The sequence below is a fragment of the Teleopsis dalmanni genome, chromosome X, assembly GCF_002237135.1.
Source record: "Teleopsis dalmanni isolate 2A chromosome X, ASM223713v2, whole genome shotgun sequence".
Classification (NCBI taxonomy): Eukaryota; Metazoa; Arthropoda; class Insecta; order Diptera; family Diopsidae; genus Teleopsis; species Teleopsis dalmanni.
This window is the reverse complement of record NC_051848.1, coordinates 54,181,352-54,199,395: the sequence shown is the minus strand read 5'-3', so window position 1 is coordinate 54,199,395 and position 18,044 is coordinate 54,181,352.

The following is an 18,044-nucleotide window of genomic DNA, read 5'->3' as shown; positions in this document are numbered from 1 at the left end:
AAAATATAAGTTATATGGAACTTTAAGATATGAAAAAAATGATTTAAATATATTAGGATATTATAAATTATATTAATTATTTTGAATAAACATAAATTTAAATCAATTAAGTAAATAATATTTATTTTTGACTTAATATTTCATTTTCAAAAATTTATTGTTTCTTTTGATTTCAAATTTGCTTTTTATCATATTGGATTGTTTTGAAATGTTTATTTTCCTAATTTTAGAGAATAATTAAATAATCGTTTTCAAGCGACTATCTCGGTCATATGAAAAGTGTAGAACACTAAACGAATTAATTGCGAATTTATGTTAATCAAGAACTAAAATTTTAGTACTGAACCTTAGCGTAGAATAAAAATTTAAAATTGTTTACGTAATTAAAATTATCATCTAAAAAAATATTTATTTCCGAATGAAATTAAATATTTATATAAAAATATAAATAAAATCATAAAAAAATGTGAGCAGTTTATAAAATATAGTGTTCATTTAATACCATTGAAACGTATGTATTTATTAAATATTTTAAACTATTACTAAATAAATATTTAGCAATTTTTGTGTTTGAAATAAAATGGGCTTGATTTAACAACAGACAAACTAAGTTTTAGGTAAGCAGATAGGTCTACCATTTGGTTCAGTTATGAACTATAACCATAGCAATTCTGAATGCTCCTAGGGAACCAGTCTCCATATTCCCACGTTATTCCCATGAACACAACTCCCTTATTCTGAATTGCTTGGGAGACAGCTGTTTTGGGAATAACAAAAGTTTCAAACTTGTTTTGTTAAACATTAATAACCATGGCACTTTTTAATGACGAAAAGTGCTAAAATGAGCAAAACAAATGATTTAAATATAAAAATCGCATTATTTGTCTGCTGCACAAACGATCAAAAATATATATAATGAATACTTTATAAGTAAATAACATAAAATTTTTATTTTATTTATTTACTTTATTATTTAAATATGTATATAATAAATTATTTTCTTGTATACAATAAAACAAAGTAAAACATCTTATTTATTAATTTAAATCATTAATGCTTTAACTCAAATTTGAGCTCCTCTCCAAAACTCGTATTTCTTTTTATAATTAGGATAGAAACGTTCTTAAATTCATAAACTGTTTATGAATGTGCAGATGTTACAATAAAAATAAGCAATGTTTTACCTGCGCATAATTGCAAAAGTTTATTTAAACTTATTCTAGGAATCCTATTCGTTTCAGGATTTGGGTTTCTTTCATTATCTATTATTTTAAATAACAATAGTTAATGCTTTAATATGTGGAAAAACCCTAGTGGATAAAATCTTTAAATAAAAATTTAAATATATTAAATTTGTTATAATGCTTTTATTAAAATAATAATTTTAATAAAATATATTAATTAAAAATTTAGTTATATTAAATTTAGTTATATAAAATTTATTAAAATATATTCGAAAAACTAATCAACCCTTGTGCATAAAATAAAACGTTGAAAATATTAAATTTATTATAATAATTTTATTATAATAATAATTTTATTAAAATATATTCAAAAATCTGATCATTATAAGTTACTTTCATATTAAATTAAACTATTTTTAATACTTTTTTAACTTGTGTCCCAAACAATTTGCTTGGGAAAGATTTTGTGCAAAATTGGGAAAAAGCTCCCATTCACATACGATTCAGAATAGCAAAATTGGGAAAAGGGAAAAAACTTCCATTCCCATGCGATTCAGAACAGGCACATTTATGTTTCATTTTTAACTAAATAATTATAAAAACATAACACAATAACCTCAAACAATGTTACTATTATAAAACTTATAAATAAATAATGTTAATTAAAGCAATAATAAAAACAATAATTAGCCATATCAAAGTTATATACATATATATTACAGTCTTTAACATATTTCATACATGAAGTTAATTCATTTATGCTTAATATAATACTGACAATGTACAATACTTAAATTGTTTAATTTATCTAAAATATTTGAATATATACAAATAATGATATTAATTAGAACTAATTATTATAATTATAATTATAATCATTATTATAATTCATGTTTGATGTAAGTCAAATGTCAATTTATCAAAACAATCTCATCGAATACTTTTTTCAATACAAATTGCAACACTTAACTTAAAATATGGAATTGAAACGCTCTGAGAAAATATCATGTAAAGAGAGAGCCAAATTATATGATTTCAAACATTATAGAAAAAAAAGCCGAGTGCATAAACACACATATATTTGTGTGTTTGTATATTGGCAGAAGCGTCGTTCTAGCTCTACGTATGAAAGCAAATTTAACGAACTTTTTCTAAACTAAGATTTGAAAACTATATAACAAAATCTATTATTATTTATTTAAACAAAATGTTATATTTGCTAAATATGTATTTCACAACCACAGTTCCGGAACATTTTACGTTTCCGGAGCAGTGCAGAAAAGGATACCAAAAAATAATATTTGTAAGTATGTATACGATTTGTAATAACGCGTGCTGCATCAAAATAAACTACGCACTCTAAGGATGTTACCACTTTTTATACATAAGTACATACATATATACATTTATCTTTATATCAAGTAAATAAGTCTCTTTTTTACATCGAACTTTGTACAGTACATACATATGTAGAATAATTTGTCAATACAAAATATGTTGTTGCCGAAATGGCAAAAATTCTTCCCAAAATATGTATAAATGTAAATCTGTTAATATAAACTTAATTGGATATATTATTAATATTAAAGGAATTTGCTAACATCTCAAGAACGTGGGAAGATTATTGAAATCTTCAAAAATTTCATGTTTATTTATTTTTAAACGTAAGTTAATTTGTAATTATGGAGCATAGATTTATTCTGGAAGAGTACATGTACATATAAACTTTCAAAATGCTTTTACTAAATTTAGTATTTACATATGTACATATGTATAGAAGGAGATCATTGTACCAAGAAGAAAAACTAATTACATACATACATATGTACATATCTATTAAAAAGTCTTATATTTGGAATTTAATGCGTACTTGTACATTTGTATGTAAACATATATATATATGTGCAATAACGTGTGAATACAAAAGGGAGCTTTAGATATGTATATTTGAGCGCTTCTTGCTTTTATAATAATTATAAGCCTACATTAGAAAGCATTGTGGGCTTTTTGTGCTGATGGCGTGAACGTAAGCGGAGAGGTGCACGAACGCACGCATTGAGAAGTATAAAATTTTCTTAACGAAATAAATATTAAACAAAACTTTAGAGTTTGTTGCTTTTTTTCGCAGTTTACAACACATATTAACTAAAGTACAAACATAATGTAATAAAAACAAATTAAGCGACTGTTATATGTTAATTGTGCGCCATAAACACACGTGTACAGTACAAAAAAAAGTGCAAATGTTTTATTTTTTTTCACCTCAACTATTGCAAACACGTAAAATGCATAAATACGTGAAATAAAACAAAAAAATTTGGAAATATATTGACAAAAATAAAATGAATAAATTTTGCAAATAAACAAATACATATGCACATACTTACACATATGTATATGGGTCGGATTTGTAAATGTACAGTATTATAAAAATATTAAACATTCATAAATTCTTTTAATTAAAGAATTATAACTGGAATTATTATAAAGTTCTTAAAGCAATATTATGAAATTAACTAAATATAATTAAAAATAGAAAATATGAAATAATTTACAAAAATATTTTATTTATTGCATTTATATATACATACATTTGTATACATATGTATACATATTAATACCAGTGATTCACAAATTATATATATTTGTGTATGTTTCTTTAATATTATTTGAACAATTTTTATTATTTTATTATTTATTTTATTAAGAATTCTCATAATTATAAGTGTTTATGTTGTATTAAACATATTATATCTGAATCTGAAGCAATAAGCTTCGATTTGATTAGAAGTGAATATGGCATTTATACAGCTGCTGCTCTGTTACTTTTGCTTTATTCCTACCACCCAAACTCATCGTAATCACAACAACACCACAATACTTTAGCCGGCACTGCTTGTGTTTGTTGTTATAAGGGAACTGGCGTTATTTTCTTGCTAAGAGTGTGTGTGTTAAATTTATTCCTGGGTTTTGTCTAAGCAAACGGCGTTGATATTCGCCGGTACTAAAGTGCTTGTTTCTGTTTGCTACTTTTAATAGAAAATAAAGGCTTTTTTCTTGCACCCTTTAATGAAACAAGAAAAAAAATTTTTAATCATTATTGTTTATACGGTACCGCGTGCCGTATTAGCACTTAACCTACTCAAAGCATATTAGGACATAAAAATTATATATTTTTTTTATCATTAGCTTCCTTTTGTTCATCTGTTTATATGTGTGTGTGTATACGAGTATTACAGTTATTTAAAGGATATGTGTACAAAATATGACTTGAAAACAACACAACAAAAATGACATATAAAATGCAATGCAGGTGGTTTTGGAGAGAATAAAATAAAAATGGAATAAAATAAATAAAAAGAGAAGCAAAATCAAATCTTAAAATTGTTTAAGGGGAAGAATGAAGAAATTTATTTATAATATTTTAATAAGTTAAAAACGTACATACATATGAATACAAACACAATAAAATATTGAAATCAACATGTAACATATTTGACATACATACATTTGTATGTATGTATGATTTTGCCATAGTTTTGTGAACTTCTTGGTGCAATCCAACAGGTAGCTTAGTTAGCGCTATTATCCAACGTCTATACCGAGTAGACTTTGGCAGAATGTTTTCACACACACATTCACATTTCCTCCTGAAAAATGTAAAAGATATCGTCATTTTTGAAAGTAATGAATACTTCCTTGAAGAACTCGTTGTAGACGTAGAATTAGTGGTTAGAAGTGATAAACCTATTATAAATCAGCATAAGACAAAATATATGATATTACCCAGAATCATCATCTCGAAGAGTCACACTATAAACCATTTCAAATGCAATTTTCTATTAAGAATGTGTAAGCTTTAATTGCTTAAAACGATTGTAAGATCAATGGCAGATCAACGTGCAGATCGAAAGTGTGGATAACAAGTGATTAGAAAGAAAGTTAAAAGGTTAACAATATTCAAACAGAAGATCAAGAGAAAAATATTGTATATAACCCAAAACAGAGTTCAGTTTTTAGAATTACTGGATTGTGGAATATGGATTATGATTAAATGATTAAAGGTTTGTATGGATGGGTCATGTTTTTAGAATGGAAAACAACCATATGCAGAAAATGATGTTAGTCTATACGGCATTGGCAGCAGAAAATGGAAGATAATGGAAGAAATATGCTATATTAAAATTGATAAAAATCTATAATTAACTATTAACGGTTAATAAACTGTATTAACAATGACGTGGGAGATATTCAATTGAGAAACTTCAGAACTATGGTGAGAAATAGCGAAAAAGAAGGATAAAATGTGAAGGAAGATTAAGGTAGATGGTTGTAGGGTTAAAAGGAAATGCTGATGAACTCTTCAAGAAGTTCATCATCATTATATGTATGTGTCAGTTTTCACACTCCTTAATATAAGCGTGTGATATTGATTTGATTAAATCTAGAGCTGGCAGGTCTTTTTTTTTAGAAGAAAAGTAAATGTTACTCATTTTAAGGGTGTTGTAAGTTGTGTGTTAAATAGCCTCAGTAGTTTTATTATGCAAAAAACATTTACACAGGATATTTTCCCACATAGCAACCTAAATTCGATCTACGTAGGTGTATGATAAGTGGATGTAGAACCGCGTTTAAACGATTCGTTAAAGTTTCATGCGACATCGAACAGAGTCCACATGTACTCTCTAAGGGTTTGTATAATTAGTCATTACATCTATGGTATAAAGTATCTTGCGTTTCAAAGATTTAAGGATGTGTTTCTATAGCTTTCGATTGCATGTTTTACAATATTATCCAAATTACCTGATTAGTAAGAAATTTATTTTTATGGTATTTATTAATTCTTTTGTTTTGGTAAGTGTGTGTATGCACAAGTATATATGTTATTAAAATTTCGTTACTTGAGCAACAGTTAGAAATGGAATTTCGTACATGAATGCCTGTTGCTTACTTTTATGTAAAAACACCAGTGAATATGTGCTTTTGCAGAAAATAAAGCAACCAGCGGAGTGGGACGTACACACTCACTTACTATATCTACGAATAAAAATTATATTTTCATTGTATGTTCTTATGTTTCGGAAAGGAACCTTTCATATTTGTTGTATATGGTATAAGTATAAATATGACTTTAATTGACTGACATATCCAATGACATTAAAAAAATGTTATGGAAACTGTTATTTAATATTTAATCGTTATTTGGCAACAGTGAGTTTTCTTCAAAGTAGGAATTTAAATCAATGTCTTTAAAACTGAAAATACTTATTCCAGATGCATATGTGAACCATTAATCATTTTAAGGAATTAATAGTACCAGTGAGAGAATTTAGTAATACCGAAAAGCTACTGAAATGAGAAAAGAGTATTATAAGAATTAATAGTAAATTAATAAATTTGGAGAATGTTATATTATATATAGATGTGGCAAATCTTCTAAATTATGAAGATGACGTGGCAGCAATTATTACCGACCACGATACTTAATTAGTGCAAAGAAAACTCACACAAGCACGCATGGCGTACAGCTGGGTACTCATAAAACGGAGATAATGCTATTAACTTGAAAGCATATAAATACGAAAATAGAGATGCGAGTAAATAATGATGATCTGAGAATCCAAAAAATGATTAATTTGTTAGAATAAGGTCACAGCTGCCTTAAGCAAACTAATGGCTAAGACGGGAGAACCTGTTGCGGAAAAACGGAAATTGCTGATGGCAACAGTAAACACCATCCTTTTATATGGCAGCGAAGTATGAGCAGAGACACTAGATATCGAAACACAAAGATAAAAATTAATAGCGGTGCATAGAAGGGTGGATCTACGTACCACAGAAACAGTAATAGCAGGTGTGACTAATAGCAGGTGTAGCAGGATTGATCTTCAGGCAAAGAAGCGCCAAAGAGTATACAATAAGAAAACAGCCGACTACTGTACTCAACAATTGGTAAGAGCAGATCAGGAGCAAACCATCGAATGTGGCAACAAAGCTGGAATAATACCAGTCAAGGAAGAAGGACAGCTAGGCCTGGCTCCAACGTAAATCGAGAGACACAAATTACTATCTTACTCAGATGCTGACCGGACAGACATGGATATTTTTGCAAGTATCTGTACCGCATGGGAAAGGTAGATCTACCCGACTGTATTTATGACGACGAAGACTATGAAGACGTACAGCACACCTTCTTTTATTGTAATTGGTGACTCACATTTAGAGATAATAGCTCAGATTGGACCAATAAATCCCTAAAATATAGTGGAAAAATTGAGAGCGAACCCAGAGAGCTGGCGAACGATAGAGTCATATGTGAATCAAGTCCTCAATGCGGAGAATTTATGCCTAAAAATGAATGATCCGATAAGGCTAATAAGGAAAGCAGACACCAAGAAAATGCCGTGAAAAATTGGTGGTGTGGACGCAGATTGAAAATCACAAGAGCATGACTTGAAATGCCAACATTAAAGAGACCATCCTCAAAGTAATGCGAAAGCAATTTCAAGAGGGAATAATTCTCGCCGAAGAGGGGTACTAAGTGTTCTACATGTTAATGTTAGGTAGTCGGGCACACAATTCCGACGACGGTCGCTCTGACGGCACATAAAGCAATCCATCTCCTCACCACAAAAAGAAAAAAAAAATGATCGATTTAGTAAATGGTATACTATCTTTATGGAAGAGTGCTTTTCACTCTCTCAACTTCATTCTTGAGACTCATCAAAAGAGCTTTGATAGTTTTCATATTCATCGATATGTTTTTTGGACATGAAATTAAATAGAGTGTATTAACTTTCTGACCGATTGTTTTATTTTTGGGCGCTTTGGGGTTGACTTTCTCCGATTGCTAGTCTTCTCGATAGCTAGCAGTTTTTTAACGGAATACAGTAACATAGTCATATTTTGTGTATACATATCTCATGAAGAAATCCTTATATATGGGAAATGGTCAGATTTATCAACAGGTCGATACTTTTATTCGTATCAGGTATATAAGCCAAATTTGTGTATGTTTAACGTCAAGACGAGATTTTTTAACTAAACTACAGCTAAGAATAGCTACTTACCTAAATACCACCTTTGCCGCCTTCATTTGTTCTGAATGCCCCGCGGATCAAATCAAATATGGCTTTGCGGTATTTAAAACATATATGGTAATTTAGAAGCTGTGCTATGTAATGATCTTCTTCATCATAACGTCTTTCCATTTAGTTAATATTGTAGTATGTGAGATTGCGATACTGCACAGAATACAATCTATAAAAGTTAAATTCTTTTTCTTTATTTATTCCTTACGAACGATGTTATGTCAATTGGGGGCCTGATGGGAGGACGTGTTTATTAATATAATATTAAATGTTTCTCTCTCTCTAACAATAAGAGTAAATTTGAATTATAAATTTAATTCAAAGTGCAAGATTAAATTAGGATGAAAAATTTTTTATCTATTTAAGGCAGTTAAAATAATTGATGTTTAATAGTCTTTATGACAGTAAATAATTTCAAATGGTCAGTGTGCGAAAATGCAACCACAGACATAAGTTTGTTGACCAGTTTAGGATTGAATTGTCTTGGAGGTTGGGTAGCGCTTCAGCAGGTTTGAGTCGGATTAACAGGTACGTATTAGTCACCGCAGCAAAAGTTAAGCACTGACGTGAAATTCGTTGAGAGGTGTGTTTGCCAAGCAAGGAGCTGGCTAGACTTATAATATTTATAAAGACTTTTATGTCTGCTGTATTTAATGAGGACTGCAGAGTTTTGGGTTTAACGTATGGTGCTAAACCGACCGCTTTGCCTTTTAACAAATGGCTCGCAAAAACGAAGACAACGAAATATCTGCACATAATCTATCGGCATGAAAACACTGCTGACGGTTAGCACACTATTGATTGCTTGAATTTATTTAAACCATCCTTTAATATGAATAAAAAATTAAGAATAGGAAGCAGGGTATTTGGAGCTATAAAATTGGACAAGTCCTTCATTTTGAAAGACGACAGTTGTGTCAGCTCTAAGAACAGGTAGATCTTGAGATCTGATAGGAGCTTCCATCTGTCAATCAATACTACCAATATATATTAAAAGAATAGGATACAATTTTAGAAATACAAGTACAAGATAAAGGGGAGTTACGGTGAATTTTTCAATTTTAGTGTACTACGCTTATGAAAAAATATTCGAAACCAAACATTTTTTCTAGAAATTATGGAAACTTATAGGAAAAAGAGACAATTAAGTATTTTGTCTGTAAAACCTCAGCTCTGGTTTCTATAAGAAATTGGTTTTTAGAAAAGTATTTTTTTTAACATTTTGTCGCAGTGTTCATCGGTGAAGATGAAAGATCTATTAAATTATCTAAATTCCATAGGATGGATTTAGTTTTAGGACGATAGATTTATTAAATTATCTAAATTCCACGGGATGGGTTCAGGTTAAAGATGACAGATCTATTAAATTATCTAAATTCCACGGGATAAATTCAGTTTTAGTCAACTTAATTTTTAAGGTTTCTTGCGAGCAACGCGGTAGTAAAACGGCAAAAATCCTGCCACAGCAACCCACCAACCAATCTATGCAAAATCCTAACGTTTTAAAAATCACGAGTGACGATACTAATAGGAAACACTTTACAATATCTTTAGCTGTCATTACTGAGTTCTGAAAAATATTAAAATATGATAAATGCATTGAAAATTAGTAAAAAATGATATCGGACTAATATAGTAGGTTTTTAATAGATGAAAACCAATAAAGCATTCTTTGTAAAATATTTTAATCCATTAAAATCAGTTTAAAGGAATGGCTTGTGAAAAAAATATGGAATATTGAATGGAATATTTGAAGAGCATGTTAGATCTGAGTATCATCGCTCTGGTAACAAGTAAATAAATACTATTGAAAATGGGGCCAAGTGAAGTGTTTGATGGGTGACAATTGAATGCAACTATTAGTGTTCTATGGTTACTTTCATCGGAATGTCACTATGACATGAAATTAACACCTCCAAATCCGATGTGCTATCTGCAGAAGCAGGAGGATTAGTCGACTGTTGTCGGGCACCTCTTGGAGAATTACTTCAGTTCTGATTTGATTCTATGTTGTGTCGCCATTTTCAGAGAGATCCATGAGTGATGGGCAAAGGGATCTATTGAAGTCCAGGTCGTCCCTAACCTGGGAAACAGGCGCCTACTTGGTGACATCGTTCTTGGATTCACTGTCTCTACTGAGACCCCTCACTGTGAAGGGGAGGAGTGGGAGACCACATAGAATGAGGTCCTATGATCCAGTAAGGGAATAGGTATATATCATCGTCATAATCATTAGTCCTCTAAATAAGAACACTGAAGAACACTAGTGTTTTTAATTGAAATAAACCAAATGGTTCACTTAGAACGTTTCAGTGTGAAGTCTTTTAGAGTTTAACATTTTAACATCAACCTAAAAAACTAATTATAAATATATTAGTATTAAAAGTAATAATTTTTTATTATTATACTAAAATTTGTTTTGCATCATGTGATATAGTAGGTGCCTCCTAGGGGTCATATCTTGAAAATATGGATAAGCGAAATGTTATCCGTATAATATTGAGAACATTATAATCATCCTAGTAAACAGTCTAGTATCTTAATGGAAAAGCAATGTCTGGTTTTGCATTTGGGGTCGTTAGTGGTATACATATTAACAATCTTTTAAACAACAGTATTTTATATTGATGGTTTCAGAGTCTCATATTGTACGGTGCGGAATATTCTATAATTCTTTTTTTTTTTTGTGAAATTAAAAAAATGTGTAAACACGATAAATTTGGTCATCTGTAATATATATAATATGGATTGCTTGTTATCAAAATATTAAATTAAATAAAAAGAAATACAAGGTTAATGTTTAAAACAGAAAAAGGTATGCCATATCTCATCTCATCATTTTTAACACATCTTGAAATTTGTCAATGGGTCTTTATGGTGGGCAATTGAAATTATTACCGGTTAGATAGCTCTAAAGATAAAAAGGATAAAGGATAAAAATTCACAGTTTGTATAATATTGAATATTTGATATATTTCTTTATGGTATTATTTCTATAAATCGAACAAATATCTACACAACAACGAATTTATGTACATATTTTGTATCCAGCCAAGGTTCGGACGCACGGAATAGATTTTGGATATACATATATATACATGTATACATATGTACATATATATTAATATTGAATTATTCTAAATAATAATTAAATTAAAATATCTTTATTACAAGTTCAACTTCGGAAAGTATGCGATTTAATGGAATCTTCGAGGCTTTATTCTTTATACACAATTTCGATAATAGTATTGATTTACAACAGGGCTGTCAAGACCAGATCCGATCGCGGGCCAATGTAAATCACTGTACAGATTGGTGGGCCGCAGAAACAAATATATACGTTCATAGTTGTTTTCGCCACAAATAAATATAATAATATATTTCGTTTTATAAATTTATCAATTCTAAAGGCCAAGGAACTGCATTGATTCTTTCGCCTGTTGGGCATTAGCGGTTATACAATACTGTTTGATGGGTGCAATTCTCATGTCTTTAAGACATGTCTTCATGTCTTTTTTTTAACATATCAAGAAATCTTTATTGTTAATTGATAGTAGTGTTGTGATACTTTTGTAGCTGGTTTATAAATGTAACTTCTACTTTGGTAAAGAACGGTAAAAATCTTATTGCCTTGCATTACAATCTCCTCACTTGTATACTTATGCAAATTAAATGTCTTATCTAAGATTAGCTGAAGCTGTTTTAAACTCTATTTTCAAATATTTGTTCATGACTATGAGTGTTGTTAGACCCTGCTTACTTTGGATCCGTAGCCTAAGTTTCGTATAACTATATTTCTGTTTAAAAGTACCATTCACAAGGCAGTCGATATATGTTATGATCTGTTCAAAGTTAGACATCATTCTAGCAAATTAACTCAATGAATATATGTTATGTCAATATATGTATATAAGGTGAACAGAAATATAGTACTTTTAACATAAAAATATTAGTTTGTGAGATAATTATGTTTCACATGTAAGGAAGATAAATTTTTAATTAATTCTTTTCATTTTCATTATTGCCTTCATGGCAATGAATGCTTATTTAAAACTTTCAGAAAATAATTTAAATATTTGGAAGAGCGTGAAATTCGAATGAAAAAACAATTTGAATTTCCCAGAATTTTGCATATCACAATTGACGCCCTGACACAACTCCTCGAATATTTCTCTTTGTAGTGTGAATTCACTCGAACGTGCATGCATTGTGTTTACTTTTCTCTGTGAACCTCATTGCATGAATTTCATATGTAAAAGAACTCGTACATTATTTTTAGTTCGGTAGTATAGCGTAGAGTTTCTATACAACTAACGTCACACAGAACTAACACCTGTGAAAAATTTAATTGCTTTTAAAAGTCGCAACCATAGACAACTGCGTGGAGTGATATATAGCGTTAATGCTGCTTTCACTCGCTTAAAAAATAGTTTTTCTCATTACGAAACTCACATCCATACATATCTCTATATATTGCATTTATTTTCATATATATTTATAGGTACATGAAAGTAACAATTTAAGAATTTGGAGTTTGAGTCTCAGTAGCATTGGTCTTGTATTAAGAATATGCATTATCAGTTCATTATTTAAAGATTGGTTATATTGAATGTTTATATCTATATCCGTAAATATATATCATCGTCATGAAATTTGATATCCTATTTACATCTGTATCCGTATCTATACAAAAAAAAAAATTAGAAAACATGCAAAGGTCCGGTATTTTTTCTGATTTAAAAGTAAGTGCCGTTGTACTACATTTTGCTCTCACATATACTCTGCTTTCAAACTACAATCAGAGATCTAATATAATCAACTTTTTTTTAACTGTACTCAACATTTCCTTTTTACTAATTGTTGAAGAACTTATGAGATATGGAGCTTCAAGTACTTCTCAGATTTGCATAAAGCAACATTTCGCATGATGTCTGTTACAAAGCTACATAAAGATCTTGTTCCATTTAGAATCTCTAGTTATCAATACATTTATGTGGTGCTTACGATCAGGTAGATCGTAACCTAACCTAACCTTCCATTATTTTTCCTTATTGTTGCAGGAGTTCTCAATAATGCAGCTTCAAGCATTTCGCAGATTCAAAAAAAACTTCGTCATTCTAAATAAAGCTTATTACAAATCAACGTACAGGTCTTACTTCGCCTGGAATCGCTAGATTCCATATATACGTCTATAACATATGTTGGTCACGGTCAGGAATATTGTAATATTGAGAGAAAAAAATCTAACATTTTATATAAACCAATAATGATGTTATATGATAGAAGTTAATTAAGTTATTAATGTTCAAATACTTGACACAAATTTTGGTGGCCTAGAACGATCAGCAACGAGCGACTGTGGGATATAACGGAACAAAAGCCAATTGATAAATTAATCGTCAAAAGTAAGTATGGGTGGTTGGGCCACATTCTACGCAAACTCTTCAGCGAAATCTCACATGTCGGTAAGGAGAAGAATCGCGTTCGACCAAAACCTACATGGAGAAGGAAAATCGACAGAGAATCGAACAAATCTTTCAGTGAACTAAGAGCTATAGCGCGTGATAGAAATAAATGGAAATCTTTTGTGATTAAAATAAGTTCTTGAATTTATATGTCAATAATAATAATAATAATATATTATTATATATTTGTATTTCATTACTTATCTGTTCTTTAAAAAAATTGTTCTAAAATAATTGAAGTTTAGTGTATAAATTCTCATGCTTTTAAGAAAGTTATCAGTTAAAGAAAAAAAGGGATTTGGATCTTCAGTTATAATTCAAAATTTATGACATACAAAGTTATTTTATTAATCGTATACAATTATGATTTTCCATCAGAATTATTTACTGTCTGCCAAGTAGTCCTTATCTATTGCATTCTAAACTTAATATCATATTTTAAAGCGATTATAAGACATTCTGGAGACAAAACTTTATTTCAAATATATAAGAAATCATCGAAACAGATGCTTTTTTTTAAAAAATGATAAATTCTTTTATAAGATAGGTGTAAAAATGTTAGATAATCGAGCTCAAAAAGACATATTTTTAAATATAAGGAGTCCTCCTATTTCTCTGCCAAATGGTTGAAATCTTTTTATTCAATATCAATTTCACAATGTCTTATTTTCTTATATATATTCTTTTAAATATAATAAGGCTTTTTATTTATATTTTTATTATTATTAGCATTGAGAATGGTAAGTGTGGTCCGTAACCTCTATTTTGCTATCCTTGGAGACAGTTCCCGAAGCCTAACATAACAAATTAAGACTATTGAAAAATTTGGCAATACCTTCTATTTTAAAACGTTAGACCTCATTCAGTTTAATGAAATTCAAATAAAAAGTAACTTCTTCAGAATTACAATTAATCAGATAGCTGGATATTTCATTTTTCATTTTAAAGCAGTAGTCTTTAAAAATGATTGTTTACAAGATGTTATTCAGTTAAGACAGTAGTGATTAATTTACAGAAAAGCCTACAACAAATTTACCATACAATAAACTTCACATATAAAATATGTAATTTCTTCATTCCAGTTTGCAAATATTTTTTAACCATTTTTGCCTTAAGCTCTTTTAAAATAAGTGATAAAAGTAATTCTAGTCAACCTACAACTTCCGTTCTTTAACACATCTGTACATCTTTTCAATATTGTGAAAAATGTGAAATCAAAACGACCTGTTTAGTTAATTGAAAAGATTTGACCTTCTTCCACTCTATATACCTATTTAGGTACATACATATTTTATGGGAAAACATATATATGTTAGGTTAAGTAAATCTGGCTGGTCTTAAGGTAACCACACACATATTAGTCCCAAGCGATACCCCAAGCGATAAAATAAATTTTTTTTTTATATTTTTAATTAGATATTTTTGCGAATTTGAAAAATGCTTGAAGCCCTATTTCTGAGACAAAGCTACTATTAATGCTATTAGGAAAGACTTTCTTCTATTTAAATTTGAGGGATGCTTGAAGCCCCATTCTTGAGACAGAGACACTTTACGTGCTTTTAGGTTTTAGTAGAATTTGAACCTAGCTCCTTGGTGCCTTAGTTTTAGTATATAAACATCGTGTCATCTGGGTGGTCCTACCAAATTACATACAATCATAGAAAAAATCAAGAATTAAAAATAAATATTTTGTATGATTTGGACACACACATCAGAGTGATTAATTATTTTTTATTATTATTATTAAGCATGTTCATTCCGATTAATTTTATATAGAACTTAGCCTATTAGCTTATTACAATAACAAATTTTTTCTAAAGTTGATGTCTTCAAGCTATAAGTCTCATTTATAGTTCATTTATAGTTTTGGATGCATTATTTGTGATTGTTTTACGCTCTGTAATTTTTGGTCATCCTCTTTTTCTGTGTCTTTGCGATTTTCAGGAAAGTGCACTATCCGTTATATACTTTGTTGGTTTACGTAGCCAAACATATTTCCATCCTAGCCAAACATATTTCCGTAGGTGTACCTCTTTCTTTCTTCAACGGTTTTGGACCAGTAATGCGCCATAGCTAACTTTTTGATATTATTCTAGCGTACCAAATTCTTAATATTGAACGCAAACATCTATCTATTGGATTTTGGATACAATTATGAAAATGTTGAGAATTAATAATAAAAATTTTGTACAATCTTGCTACTATTGCATTAGGGTACAAAAGACCCGAGGGTCGCAATGTCACACCCAATAGCAATAATAATAGTACTATTATTATTGTTATGGGGTGTGGCAGTGCAACTGTCGGGTATCGAAGAACCTCTTCTAAAGTTTTATAATGAAGTGGTTTTTTGCTCTTACCATAGATAAATCTGTATCCATGAACTATATAGACCCGACCGTCCCAGTGTCACACCCCATAGCAATGATAAAAGTACTATTGCATTTGTATTTATCATGTAATACTAATACAATAGTACTATTATTATTGCTATGACTTGTGGGAGTGCGACCGTCGGGTATGATTAGTTCATGAATATAGATTTATATATGGTAAGTGCAAAAAATCACTTAATTATAAAACTTTAGAAAAGGTTCTTCGATGATTTTGTTATTGTGTTTCTATTATTTAATATTCTATTATAAACCAAATACGTTTCTAGGTTAATCAGTAAAAAAGTATTCAACATTAAAGTCATTCGTAGAGGTTTTGGATAAGTATAGGTAGCCGCTGGTACACATGTATCGAATACATTGCGATGGTGTTAATGTACTGTAAGTAGGTTAAATTTTAATAATAATTATTTAATAATAATTATTTTATATTTTATCCAACTTGGTATAATTTTTTATATTTTAACAATTTACTCAGTAAACCTAAAAACATTTAACTTTTGCTTTGCTTGCCGATTGAGTCAGTTTGTTCTATTCATGCTTGAAAAAAATATGCATGTCCTTGCTATTGTCCTTATGTTCGAGTGAAAGACATATCAAGGTCAGTTTTGACAATCATTTGTTAACTTCCTTCCATATACTATTGATTGGGAAATCTCTCGCCAAGACCTTTTCATATTTGGCGAAGCAATTTTGTGAGCTGCGAAATGAATTCGTTGCTATCAAGTTCAGTGGCTGGTATCGTATGCATTAAAGTGTTTAAATAAAATTAATTTTTTTAATACACATTTACATACATACGTGCAAACATAAAAAGAAAAGCAAGCAGCTGTACATACATACACATGTCCCCGCACACATTTGTGTACGTTTCATGGATGAAAATAGCAGAGTTGCGAAGAAAATTGTCCTTAAAACTACCCGTACCCGTAAAAGAATGAAGCATTTCGTTATCAAGGAAATTACAACATTCACCTTAAATAGTGTGCAAACAAGGATATATTTTTATGTAAATATATACACATAACATATACACATAAATGTTAACCAGAATATTTATGTATCCACGTGCTTGCAATATGTACACATGACTACCCAACAGGAAATGCGGCTAGTCCTGAATTAGTTGTAGTAGTTGTAGGTATACTTCTAAGTATCATAAGAAATTTTTTTATGACACAAAGACATAGCTTTAGCCATATATCGGAATTAATTGGATGTCCATAATATAAATTCACTAAAAAGGTACGCTTATAAAAAATGGTACATAAATAAAAATTTTCATTTGAAAGAATTAAAAGGAAAAACTTAAAAAAAAAACAAAATATTAAAGTATCAATTAACGAATTAGAGTCTATTTTAATCTAGAAAAAATTTAGCAAATCACAAATAAAACTCAAAGATTTATAAATTATTATACTCTTAAGATTTCGTAACAAAATTTATTCACATATGTCAGTCAACATTTGTACCATTAAAGCGTCCGTGGTTTTTATTTCAAAAAAATTTCAAAAGAAAAAAGTTGTTATTTTTTCCAAATATCTGCATTTGATCCTAGAATACCGACCAACAACTCATAAAGTGCTGTAAGTTTTCTATTTCATTTAAGTTGCACATAGAATATATTCCTAAAAATCTTATTTTAAAAGTATTGTCATTCGACATCTCCAATATATTATATTAACCCAAAAGACACGTTTGTGCTCTACTAGTATCAAGATGTTTATAAAAATATTGTTTCACTGTTCGCTATAGAACTCATGTTTTCGTTTATGTATCGATACGTTATATTTTGGATAAGCTGATTCATTCAGGTATTCACCAAATCGATTTGGCTTAAACTAAGCATTTTTTATTCCATATGGTGTTCTTTTTTTGGTTGCATGTTCTTCAAGACCTTTTCATAATCAA